At 41.9% G+C, this 12292-nt stretch overlaps 1 long non-coding RNA gene across 1 annotated transcript; it reads right to left on the bottom strand.

Annotated features, from left to right (window-relative positions):
- Positions 1 to 3396: 3396 nt before the first annotated feature.
- Positions 3397 to 4138, bottom strand: LOC139026540 (uncharacterized). The gene is made up of 3 exons (XR_011478369.1): positions 4010 to 4138; positions 3725 to 3817; positions 3397 to 3439 (listed from the first exon to the last, which is right to left on the bottom strand). It is a non-coding gene; the product is annotated as an uncharacterized lncRNA (long non-coding RNA).
- Between the last annotated feature and the right edge of the window lie 8154 nt (positions 4139 to 12292).

Genomic DNA, 12292 nt, shown 5'->3' with positions numbered 1-12292 from the left:
TGTTCATCAGACCAAAAGTATGATCTTTGTCCCCATGTGCAGTTGCAACCTGTAGTCATAACGATGGTCATTATAGCCAAACAGTTATATTTTTGTTTCATCAGACCAGAGGACATTTCTCCAAAAAGTATGATCTTTGTCCCCATGTGCAGTTGCAACCTGTAGTCTGGCTTTTCAGGTTATGTTGATATAGGACTTGTTTTACTGTGGATATAGGTCATTTTGTACCCGTTTCCTCCAGCACCTTCACAAGGTCCTTTGCTGTTGTTCTGGATTGATTTGCACTTTTCGCACCAAAGTACGTTCATCTCTAGGAGACAGAACGCGTCTCCTTCCGTAGCTTTATTTATTTTTAATTTTACCAGGTATGTTGACTGAGAACACATTCTCATTAACAGCAAACAACTGGGGAATAGTTACAGGGGAGAAGAGGGGGATGAATGAGCCAATATGACGGCTGCGTGGTCCCATGGTGTTTATACTTGCATACTATTGTTTATACAGATGAACGTGGTACCTTCAGGCTTTGGAAATTACTCCCAACAATGAACCAGACTTGTGGAGGTCTACAATTTTTTTTCTGAGGTCTTGGCTGATTTCTTTTGATTTTCCCATGATGTCAAGCAAAGAGGCACTGAGTTTGAAGGTAGGCCTTGAAAAACATCCACAGGTACACCTCCAATTGACTCAAATGAGGTCAATTAGCCTACCAGAGGCGTCTAAAGCCATGTCATCATTTCTGGAATTTTCCAAGCTGTGTAAAGGCACTGGAATTGTGATACAGTGAATTAAACGTGAAATAATCTGTCTGTAAACAATTGTTGGAAAAATGACTTGTGTTATGCACAAGAGTAGATATCCTAAAGACTTGCCAAAACTATAGTTTGTGAACAAGAAATTTGTGGAGTGGTTGAAAAACGAGTTAATGACTCCAACGTAAGTGCATGTAAACTTCTGACTTCAACTGTATCAATGATGTCGCTCTTGCTGCTGGGGATTCTCTGATTCACCTCTACGCAGACGACACCATTCTGTATACATCTGGCCTTCTTTGGACACTGTGTTAAACAAACCTCCAAATGAGCTTCAATGCCATACAACACTCCTTCCGTGGCCTCCAAACTGTTTTTAAATGCTAGTAAAACTAAATGCATGCTCTTCAACCGATTGCTGCCCGCACCCACCCGCCTGACTAGCATCAACTACTCTGGACGGTTCTGACTTAGAATATGTGGACAACTACAAATACCTAGGTGTCTGGTTAGACTGTAAATCTCCTTCCAGACTCACGTAAGCATCTCCAATCCGAAGTTAAATCTAGAGTTGCTTCCTATTTCGCAACAAAGCCTCCTTCACTCATGCTGCCAAACATATCCTCGTAAAAACTGACTATCCTACCAATCCTTGACACCGGCGAAGTCATTTACAAAATAGCCTCCAACACTCTACTCAGCAAATTGGATGTAGTCTATCACAGTGCCATCCGTTTTGTCACCAAAGCCCCATATACTACCCACCACTGCGACCTGTATGCTCTCGTTGCCTGGCCCTCCTCCTACATATTCGTCGCCAAACTCACTGGCTTCAGGTCATCTATAAGTCTTTGCTAGGTTAAAGCCCCGCCTTATCTCAGGCTCACTGGTCACCATCAGCACACCCACCAGTAGCACGCACTCCAGCAGGTTTTTTCACTGGTCACCCCCAAAGCCAACATCTACTTTGGCCGCCTTTCCTTCCAGTTCTCTGCTGCCAATGACTGGAACGAATTGCAAAAATCACTGAACTGAGACTTATATCTCCCTCTCTAACTTTAAGCATCAGTTGTCAGAGCAGCTACCTGTACCACAGCCCATCTGTAAAAGCACACCCAACTACCTCATCCCCATATTGTTATTCCGATTTTTTTGCACCAACAGTATCTCGACTTGCACATCATCATCTACACATCTATCACTCCAGTGTTAATGCTAAATTGGCCTATGGCCTATTTATTGCCTACCTCCCTAATCTCACTACATTTGAACACGCTGTACATAGACCTTTCTTTTGTGTTGTTGACTATACGTTTGTTATGTGTAACTCTGTGTTGTTTTTGTAGCATTGCTTTGCTGTATCTTGGCCAGGTCGCAGTTGGAAATGAGAACTTGGATAAATAAGGTGAAAAAAAAAGGCAATTTTTATTTATTTAGAAGTTCACACATTTTTTTAACATTTTGACTATCATTAATTCATGATATTTTGAGTTAAAGGAAAAAAATAATGAAATATTTTGGGTAGATGTTCCAAAAATATAAAATATGTAAAGTTGTTGGTCCCATGTTTCATGAAGCTGAAATAAAACATCCCGAATTTTTCCACACGCATGAAAGATAATTTCTCTCAAATCTGGTTCACAAATTTGATAACATCCCTGTCAGTGAAACATTTCTCCTTTTGCCAAGATAATCCATTCACCTGACAGATGTGGCATATCAAAGAAGCTGATCAACAGCATGATCATTACACAGGTGCACCTTGTGCTGGGGGACAATAAAAGGCCACTAAAATGTTCAGTTTTGTCACACAACACAATGCCACAGATGTCTCAAGTTTTGAGGGAGCGTGCAATGGCATGCTTGACTGCAGGAATATTCCACTGGAGCTGTTACCAGAGAATGTAATGTTAATTTCTCTAACATAAGCCGCCTCCAACGTTGTTTTAGAGAATTGGCAGTACATCCGACCGGTCTCCACAACCGCAGACCATGTATACAACGCCAAGCCCAGGACTTCCACAATCGTCTGAAGCACCCGCCACCCAGAGCTATTTGACCAATTAGGAGAGTGATGTGGTGCTGCAGCAGTTGACCTGGCTCCACAATCAACCGACCTCAACCCAATTGAGAAGGTTGGATGAGTTGGACCGCAGAGTGAAGGAAAAGTAGCCAACATGTGCTTAGCATAATGTGGGAAACTCCTTCAAGACTGGTTGTCCTGGTAACAGATACCAGAGGGCAGATCTATTTTATTTGTTCAAACTAAACTACAGCACTTACTTTGATGAGTCAAATCTGATCCTTTCTCTCTCCTCCTCCTCTCACAGTTCCACTCAGGCCCGATGTTTCCTGCAGTCCACCAGCAGCACAGACAACCTTTCATACCCAGCAGTAAGGTGCTACCAGGAGAGGCACAACACGGGACTCCGGGAGGAGGAAAGGGCTAGCGTGTCCTGGTAACCCTAAAGAGGGGAACACAGACCATTATGGATCGCTGATGTCACCGCTGTCATGAAGTGCTTTACAGAAACCCAGCCCAGACCCCGATAGAGCAAGCTGTATGCTAGACCAAACCAAGCTTGTACCATCTGGTGTTTCTGATCTGGAGAGACTCTGCTCTGCCTCGTCAGCATCAGGATGTTTGTTGAGGCTCCCCAGAGGATCCACAATAGTCATGTCTCTCTCTGTGTGAACAAGAACATCAACAGATTGTAAACTTATGATCTTCTTATTACAATCATAGGGTCTAACAAGAGGCATGAAATGATGTCTAAAAAGGGCCTAAAATGGCCACTTCCATCATGATTTTATTAAATATCTTTTTGTGATGCAAATGTAAAAGGGTCGTTCCACGGAATTGGGTGAGTTTTGCATTCCTTTTAAGTATAAATTATGCACCCAATATGAATTTTAAAACCCCACATTAGTTCAACAATGGCAGAGTTTGTGCCCCGTGTTTAAGACAGTACTCACTGGTGTTAATCTGATCTTCTGTCTCCTCCTCTTTCACTCCCAAAACGACCTCCTTCTTCACCTTTATTGAGACAGCCTCCTCTCCATTCCTAAAGGTCTTCCTCTTTTTCCACTAACATCTCCTCTTTCATTCTGAAAGCTTCTACTCCTCTTCCACTCTGCCTGCCCTATCCCCTACCCACTCCTAAGGTTCTTCCTCTTTCCCCCATAACATCCTCCTCTTTCATTCTGAAAGCTTCTACCTCCTCTTCCACTCTGCCTGCCTCTATCCCCTCTCCCACCCTAAAGGTTCTTCCTCTTTTCCCCCTATAACATCCTCCTCTTTCATTCGAAAGCTTCTACCTCCTCTTCCACTCTGCCTGCCTCTATCCCCTCTCCCACTCCTAAAGGTTCTTTTATCTTTTCACAGCAACATCTCTTCTTCTTCTTTCACTTTAACCAGCCTCCTCTTTCATTCTGAAAATGTCTACCTCCTCCTCTTCCCACTGTGACAGCCTCTATCCCCTCTTCCTCTTTCACTACAATATGTTCTTTCTCATATTTCACTGTAATACCCTCAATCTTTCAGTGTGATATTCTCCTCTCCTCCTTTTTCATTCTGAAAGCTTCTTCCCCTCCTCTTCCACTGTGAGAGCCTCCATCCCTCTCCTCTCCAAACGGAGACGTCTCTTCTTTCACTGTAACAACCCTATTCTTTTCTTCTTTTCACGACAATGTGTTAAGCCCCAGAGCTTCTTTCTCCGTCCAGTAGACCTCCTCTTCTTTAGCAAGGGCGAGTAGTTTGGAGCTTCATTGGTTCACGGGTATTTGCTTTAGCGGTGGTCTTAGATTAACATTATGCACTCGACATTAGGTGCTACGTGCTGCTTGCTTTCACACACCCTTCCAGAGTGAAATCTTAAGCCAAGTTTGCAAATTAACAAACCTAAATTTTAGCCTGTTATAAAGCAGTATAATATCTTAAAGTTGTACGAGAAAACACTGTTGACCACAACCTAATGAATTAGTGGTTTAAGAGACCCACTGAGATTATTTAAATCTTATACAATGTAAGCCTATAAATACACTCCCAGTTGTTTGTGTAAACACAGAGGGTGCTTCTAGATAGCTGAGCGTCAATGTTTCTAACCTGGTTTAATATAATCAGCTCTTGCATATAGTCTAAAACGGATGACATGTTGGTTGTAGATAGTCCGTCAACTACATTCTTTTTGCATAAATAGGATAAGATATGTCGATTAATATATAATTAAGATATACACATATACATACTGAGAGTATGAGTTTTTTTCTCTCGCATCTTACAAATAAATACTTTCGTCGACTACACAGAAGGTAGTAAGCTCAATTAAAGTGACACATAAGTATAGTTATATGCCTTGAAGAACTTATGTCTAATATCATTCAACCCAGTTTGGACCAATACATATACAAGAAAGGGCGCTCCATCGACTCGTGTGACAGAGCCTCCACATACCTACGAGTCACCCAGAAAATCTGATGACTAAGAGAATCGAAGAGGAACGGATCAAATCTATGCTTAGAGAGACGAAGATAAGAAAGAACGCACTTGGTGGGGTGCTTAATTCTATATCGAGAGGAAGGAAGAGAGAAAGAACAGAACAAGGTTAGAGCGTCCAGGAGTGTGTTTATATGACACACAGACATAGCAAACAGAGAAGCACAGATTACGGTTGTTCTTGTTTCCGTTCACAACATCGGAGTATAAGTATAGATAGCAACTCATCCGTTATCATGAGTTGGTAAACACTAGTGGTAAAGTCTTCCGTTGTCGCCACACTACCCTTAACATGTAGAGATAGAGGAGAGACAGATGAAAACCTAAAGTCTTATACTATATAAGAATGTAATAAAAAGGAAGGACAGAAGCGAAGAGACAATTCAAATTTCAATACAAACAACATTACCCTCTTAATGAATAAGATATGAAGGAGCATATATCAATATCCAGATTAGAATAATATATTATGTAACAGCAAAGCAATACACACACATTAATATCTGGCTACTATGACACACTTGAGAGTAATAGATAGGGAGCACAATTACAGAGTATCCGCAATAGAGTTAAATACTGAGATATTGAGTAAAATAGAAGGTAGAGTAGTGAGATCAAGACCAAAAATGTTACATTATCACAATCATAAGAATGAAATAAGCACAAGCAGACCGCGTTCAATTATAGTATTAAACACAGATCGAGATCAGCGGTAAAAAGTAATAGAAAGAGGTATATAATATGTATTGCTACTGTGTAATATAATAGATAAAGAAATACTCATAGGAGTGGGAGAGGAGGACAAAAGTCACAAGGTATAAAGTCAAAAGGCGAGACTGAGTGGTAAAAGAGTTCCGATGGTAGTCATCACATACCCCAATACCCATTTTTCAAGTTAGTCAAATGTATAAACAAAAGCTAGAATATTCTGTGTACACTATTAATTACTAAACTATCTTAACGAGCTGAACAAAGTTAAACGGAAAATGTATGAGCACAATTACGGTCTAGGTAATGGATGCGTCCACCAGAGCTGTGGTATACAGATAACGGGGCATGGAGAGCCGCCAGCCATCGAGATCGTTCTGCAAGCTTTGCTCTTTCCCAGACTCTTATGCATCGGATGGACCCCAGCCATCAAATCTGCAAGGCTTTGATCTTTTTGATCTGTGGAACCTTCAAGTTTGATTGTAGCAGATAAAGTTAGCGAGTTAAAAGAGATATTGCTTGTGTAGTTTTTCTGCACAAAGTGAATAAATTTGAAACCAGGAGATGAAAGAGTTATCTTAGAGAAGTTTATACTATTAGATAAATTATGTATTGGGCCACTGATTGAGTTTGTAAGCATATATCATTGGGACCACTACTAGTTAGTTGCAGTAGTATAGATGGGGATGCACAAACTTACGAGTGCAATGACAGCCACATCAGTGGAAGAGTGATACGCGAGTGATGACCAAGCTTCTACATGAAGATGAACCGCTATGAAGAATGCGACGTAGTAGTGTTACTATGAATACAGTCAGTACCAATGAATGACGCTAAAGGAATACAACCCATCCTTTTGAAGTTCCCTGATGATTACCGCATGGACGCAAGGAATTGCGCGCCATGATGACTTCCTAATGAACACGCATGACCACCATGATATCACTAAGTGATCAGTCCCATCCCTTACTTTGAGGCGCGCATGTTGGAAAAAAGATCCGAGAGTGATGTAACGAACAGAGATGACCCATCAGCCCAAGATATCTATAATTAGATACCACCACCAAACTCAACGTATATGGTATCATCAACGGCGGTAGTAATAAGTACTCTGCACCATTAGTTCCTATGGAATACATCACCTAATTACCGCATTGGGGGCTCTCTTATAATGAATAATCTCAATAATTGGCTTGCAATCTAAATGACACACAATTCCTCTTAATGGCTGTAAGAGAAGGCGGAGATCGAGACAGACAGCCAACACTCCATATTACCGGCAGCCGAGTAATCGTAACACTTACTCCTGTTACATCCAACTGAGTCCCATTCTGTGACACACAATAAAGTTATAACAAAATAAAATAAACATGCAGTTCAATGGTAAAAGGCACTGAGGAAAGTGTGCCACACAATACGCTAACTTAAGCGATGTTCCCCAGTCCTTCTTGCAGCCTACAGCACACCACACACGTACTAGGGAACTTTGCACCTCGTCCTCCATGCTTTCCTCCGACTGTTATCAGAAGGCATATAATTTATCTCACCGTAGGTTGAGCCTACATCCTTATCTGCTGATTGTGTTTTAGTATCTCAATGGATGTTCACTCTATAGTTACAGTTTAACACTGATATAAAACATTTTTCTGTCATCACTGGAGTGGACTTGTGAGTGGTAATGGCTTTCCACCTGTGAGTGTATTCTCTCATGTGTTTTCAAGTTCAATACTGGGTAACAGGACTCATTGTCACAGCAACGTGAGCGGTGAGCCAGTTTAGGTTGATCGAGATCGCTTTTCTCGCGTGGGTGTAATTGCTCCTCTAATAGCCGAGACTCCTCAGAGTCCCCTACGCGTGAGTTAAACATCATTTCCCACACTGCGGAGCGCAGAGGTGCAGGGATAAGGCAGTCATCTGTCCTCCTGTCGCCTGTAAGTATCTACTGTCAAGCCACCCAGTATTGTGCTAGGGACCCACCTAACTGGGGTACTATGAGACTTCTTTTTCCACTAGCTGCGGAAAACAGTGGGCTATAAAAGCCTTTTCTGCCTCAGTGTGTTACTCTCATTCAGTGGTCTTGGTGGTCGTGAGGTTCCTGCTCATAAAACTGGTTTACACACCCTTTACCGACATCTGGGAGCAGTGGGTAGAGGCTACTAGCCCGCGCGTGGTGAATCGTGATCTCTCACGTGTTTTTTAAGGTAGCTTTTCTCATGATTAAAAACTCTTTTCCACACTGGGAGCTGTGATAAGGCATCTTTCCTCCCTGATTAATTAGGTAACTGCTCAGGTGTTTTCAGGTTAACACTAGTATGGTGGAGGTCTACCAACACGCTTTTCCTACACTGTGTGAGGCAGTGTTGATACCAGGCCTTCTCCCCTGTATGTATCTAATGCTCGTGCGTAACTATTCAGGTTAAGCTGAAGTCGTGGTAAAACTCTTTCCACACCGCTGTAGCAGTGGTACACGCTTCCTCCTCCTCCTTGTGGTATTCCTCTCATGTCGTTTCAGGTCACGTCTAAGCTCGGCTGAGCTAGTTAGCTGCCTTCCTCCTACAGGCTGGAGAGCACACTATGTAACTGAGTCTTGGTCGTCCTGTTAGTGAATAGAGTGTTGGCTCCAGTGGTCGTGTTCAGGTCACCTCTAAGATGGTTACTGGAACTCTGGCGCACACTGGAGGAACAATAGTAACAGCTTTGGTCTCCTGGGTCGTGGTATAGTCTCGCAAGTCGTTTTAACCAGTTGTGTCACTCGGTAACTGGTATGGTGAAAGAGAAGCGCCTTAGCCAGAAGGGAGCAGTGGTAAGGAACTTTGATCTTCCTGTGGTGATTTCTCTGTCTATGTTTTGTTTCATGGTGCTTTTATCGGTTGAGTAGATACGGCTTCGCACATCTGGGAACAAGCGGAGTTAAGGCTTCTGCCCTAGTAGTGTAATATGCTTCATGAGTGTCTTTGTTCCAGGTTATTTTAAGTGTGTGGATTCAGATATTTCCTATTCCAATGGGAGCAATGGTAAGGACCGTCTTGAGGCTTAAGCCCTGTCGCGTAGCTTATATTGCTTCATCATGTCGTATTTTCAAGGTTACGTTAACACGTGGTTAATCAACTCCTTTTCCTACACTCGTGAGCGACTGGGAAGTGCTCTATACTCCATGCTGTCTCCGAATTATACTCTCATGTGGTTTTCTCTCCAGATTACACAAGTGGGTAGAGATTAACGTACGTGCCTCTACACTGGGAGCGAGTGGTAAAGGTCTTGCATCCCTCGTATGTGTATGTTCTCGAGGCCATCATGTTTTTCCACGGTTAGCTTGTTCTTGGTACAAACCCTTTCCAACCACTGGGAGGAGGGATAAGGCTCTCCCTTGTGTAATCTCTCATGTTGGTCCTTCAAAGGCATGTCCTTTCTGATTATAAACTCTTTCCACACACCGAGGAACTATCTGGTGTCCTTATTAGCTTGGTGTTTGGCACACGACCATGTAGGCGCTTGGTTCTTCTGAGTGCTGGGCTGCGTGTTCTCCTGCCTTATAAAGCGAGTGTTCCATCATAGAGATAATAGAGCCGTGTAGTGAGAAGACCTTCCACATGAAGAAGACGGCCTTTGCTACGAGGGTAAATAATTAATCGAGTATTCCTCAAAATAACTACTGATGCCCAGTTTGTTAGTCAACACGCGTCTTGTGTCATTTTTTAGGAGAATACAAGAGTATTGGTAAGAGCTCTCCCTGGTATATTCTGACCTGAATGTACATGTCCAATATGTCTTTCACTAATAACCTTATATATTTACGTCATCCTTTGGTGTATACAGTGCGCAACAAACTAAATATCTAGACAGTTGTTTCTAGGACCAACTAAGAAAACAGCGAGAATACGTCGCAAAGCAATTCTCAATCGAGCAAGGTGGTTCTTAAATATTTACTCTTGTTCGATATAAGACGTGTATGATACAATGAACATGGTCGACCTGAACGAATAATGATTTACCCATGTAAGGCGCAGAGTCCCACTTAAACTGAAAATAGTCAACGTAAATTATGGACATTTTGATCTCTGCAAGTCCAACACAACTAGTTTTTTAACGTCGAAGATACAAGCACATCTACATACCACACACCGTTGTTGAAAGTGGTTCGAAGACACAATGCTGTTTTTCATGGAGTCTGGATTTCCTATATTATTAGACGTTGCGAGCGAGATTGTTCTATGATCGATGTCTTGACTAATCGCCGAGTCATAACCTTTTTGGAGTAAACTGTAAAAATATAAGGTGAATATTTGGGGTTAGAAGTGGTGTTCCCTACCTAATCTTGATAGTTACTATATTAAATTTAGAATAATGTCTATATTACAAGCCATTACATAGAGTCTGAAAAGGCTTGTTCATCCCTCTCACGATGCTGCAACAAAGAATAGAGCCTTAGTCGACATCCACTATGCTTTCTAGAGTAAAACATGATAGCAACATGACAGCTGAATCAAATAATGATAAACGCTAACACAGTGACAATGTCCTGGTTCCCTAGTATGTTTTAGTGCAGTACGAAAATATATAACGTTGAGTACGAGCAGGAGATTTTGCCACCAAATTGAGACTTTAGTACCACTTAAAGTGGCTTAAATTCTCTTAGGTTGGAGGACACAACTATTAATGTTGTCCATCCACTGCGAGTCAAGAGGGAAGAGCATTTCTGCCTTTGCCAAAGATATAAGCTCATCCACCTTGCAGTGCTGACATATCAATATGAATGCTGAGTTAACAAGACTTTGTGAGCACAGAGGATTAAATCATTACACAGGTGTCACTTGTGCATTGGGGTACAGTATAGAGAAGGAGCATCTCTTCTCGGTAAAGAATTGTTGCGTTTTGTCATCAGCAACATATATGCCACAGATTCTGAGGAAGGGCGCCATTGAGCTGAGCTAGCAGAAATGCATAGCTCGCTTGAAATTGACAATCAAAGCCACAGCATGTTTATTTTGGGCGAATCATGTCAATTTTATCTATGTAGGCATAGCAAAATACTCTAATGAACACTTCCTTCCCTATATGACAGAACAGAAGGTAATTATCATATGTATTTTGGTATCTCCTTCTCTTACTCTCCAATAAGTGGTTAGGTCCTCAATGAGAATGTCAACATGTTGTATTCAGATCATAAAAAGCTCTTGTTATATAGCGAGACATAGTACTTGAAGATAGAATTTTTATTGACATACTAGTTTGAAAAACTTTATAATACTGGATATGTTCGCGACTGTTATCTCTTCTAATTGTAATTGTATGTGTACTGTCAATCTCTCTTGCTTAATTGGTTAGCTGTATATTTGTTTCAATATCCAAATATGGACTGTGGTCTTTCTCTACAATATTCGCGAGACTATTGCGACCTGGTCCAAGATACATATACCCCCTACTTGTCACAACACACCGATTGGCCACAAGAGCAATGTAGCATAAGAACAATAAATTCACACGGAAGTTTTACTTTATCTACAAAAGGAATACAACACTACTTAGTAAATAAGTCAAAACACAAAAAAAAAATAGCCATTGCGTACGAGTCCTTAACTACAGCCTCGATTCAGGTCGTGTCATGAGAGATGAGATTTAAGCTGAGCAATGTAAGGTGGTAGCCGATATAGACATGCGAAATTCAAATAGAGAAGCAAAGCGCGGATGGTCAAGTGTCTGAAAGTAATCTATGCAATATTCATGTGGAAGATGTATGGTTTGATGTATTTTGTATGAACACTTTTTTGGTTTAGCTTACATGTATGGCCATAGTGTTTAGGTTGTCTAGTTGATATGTGCGTCACTATTTAATATGGTGTAAGAGTTGTACAGAACATAGTGATAGGAGGTGGTGGACATAATAGAAAAGCCTTGATAGAGTAGGTGCGGTACGGTCTCAAACTGTTTGACTTGGCTACTTCGGTACAATTCTTCTAGCCGATCACCCGCCTCAACATCATTTTTAGAGATAGTTTGGCAGGAGTACGGTATGTTAGTTGGATTTTGACGTCTCAAGCGCTGGCTTCACAACATGCGTAGCTCTCGACGTGTAACCCAGGCCGCCAGACTGGATGCCAATGCGCCGGCATCAGTACACCTTGCGTGAGGATCTGGGACCAGCGAGCGCGGTGGAAGCGATGGATACCGAGTAGTAACGTCTCTCTCGTAATATATAGGCCATTGGGTGAGGGTGGAAGAACTTGCGGATTGGCTGGCCTGGCGCCCCAGTTGGGTGGGCGCCTATGTACCAGGTTCAGGTGAACCGTCCGCAGAATCAGGGCGCTATAGAGTGAATGTATTGACATGACTGACGTTA

Source organism: Salvelinus sp. IW2-2015, unplaced genomic scaffold (assembly GCF_002910315.2).
Source record: "Salvelinus sp. IW2-2015 unplaced genomic scaffold, ASM291031v2 Un_scaffold5051, whole genome shotgun sequence".
NCBI classification, from domain to species: Eukaryota; Metazoa; Chordata; class Actinopteri; order Salmoniformes; family Salmonidae; genus Salvelinus; species Salvelinus sp. IW2-2015.
The sequence above is the reverse complement of the archived record's forward strand: the minus strand, read 5'-3'. Positions and strand labels throughout refer to the sequence as shown.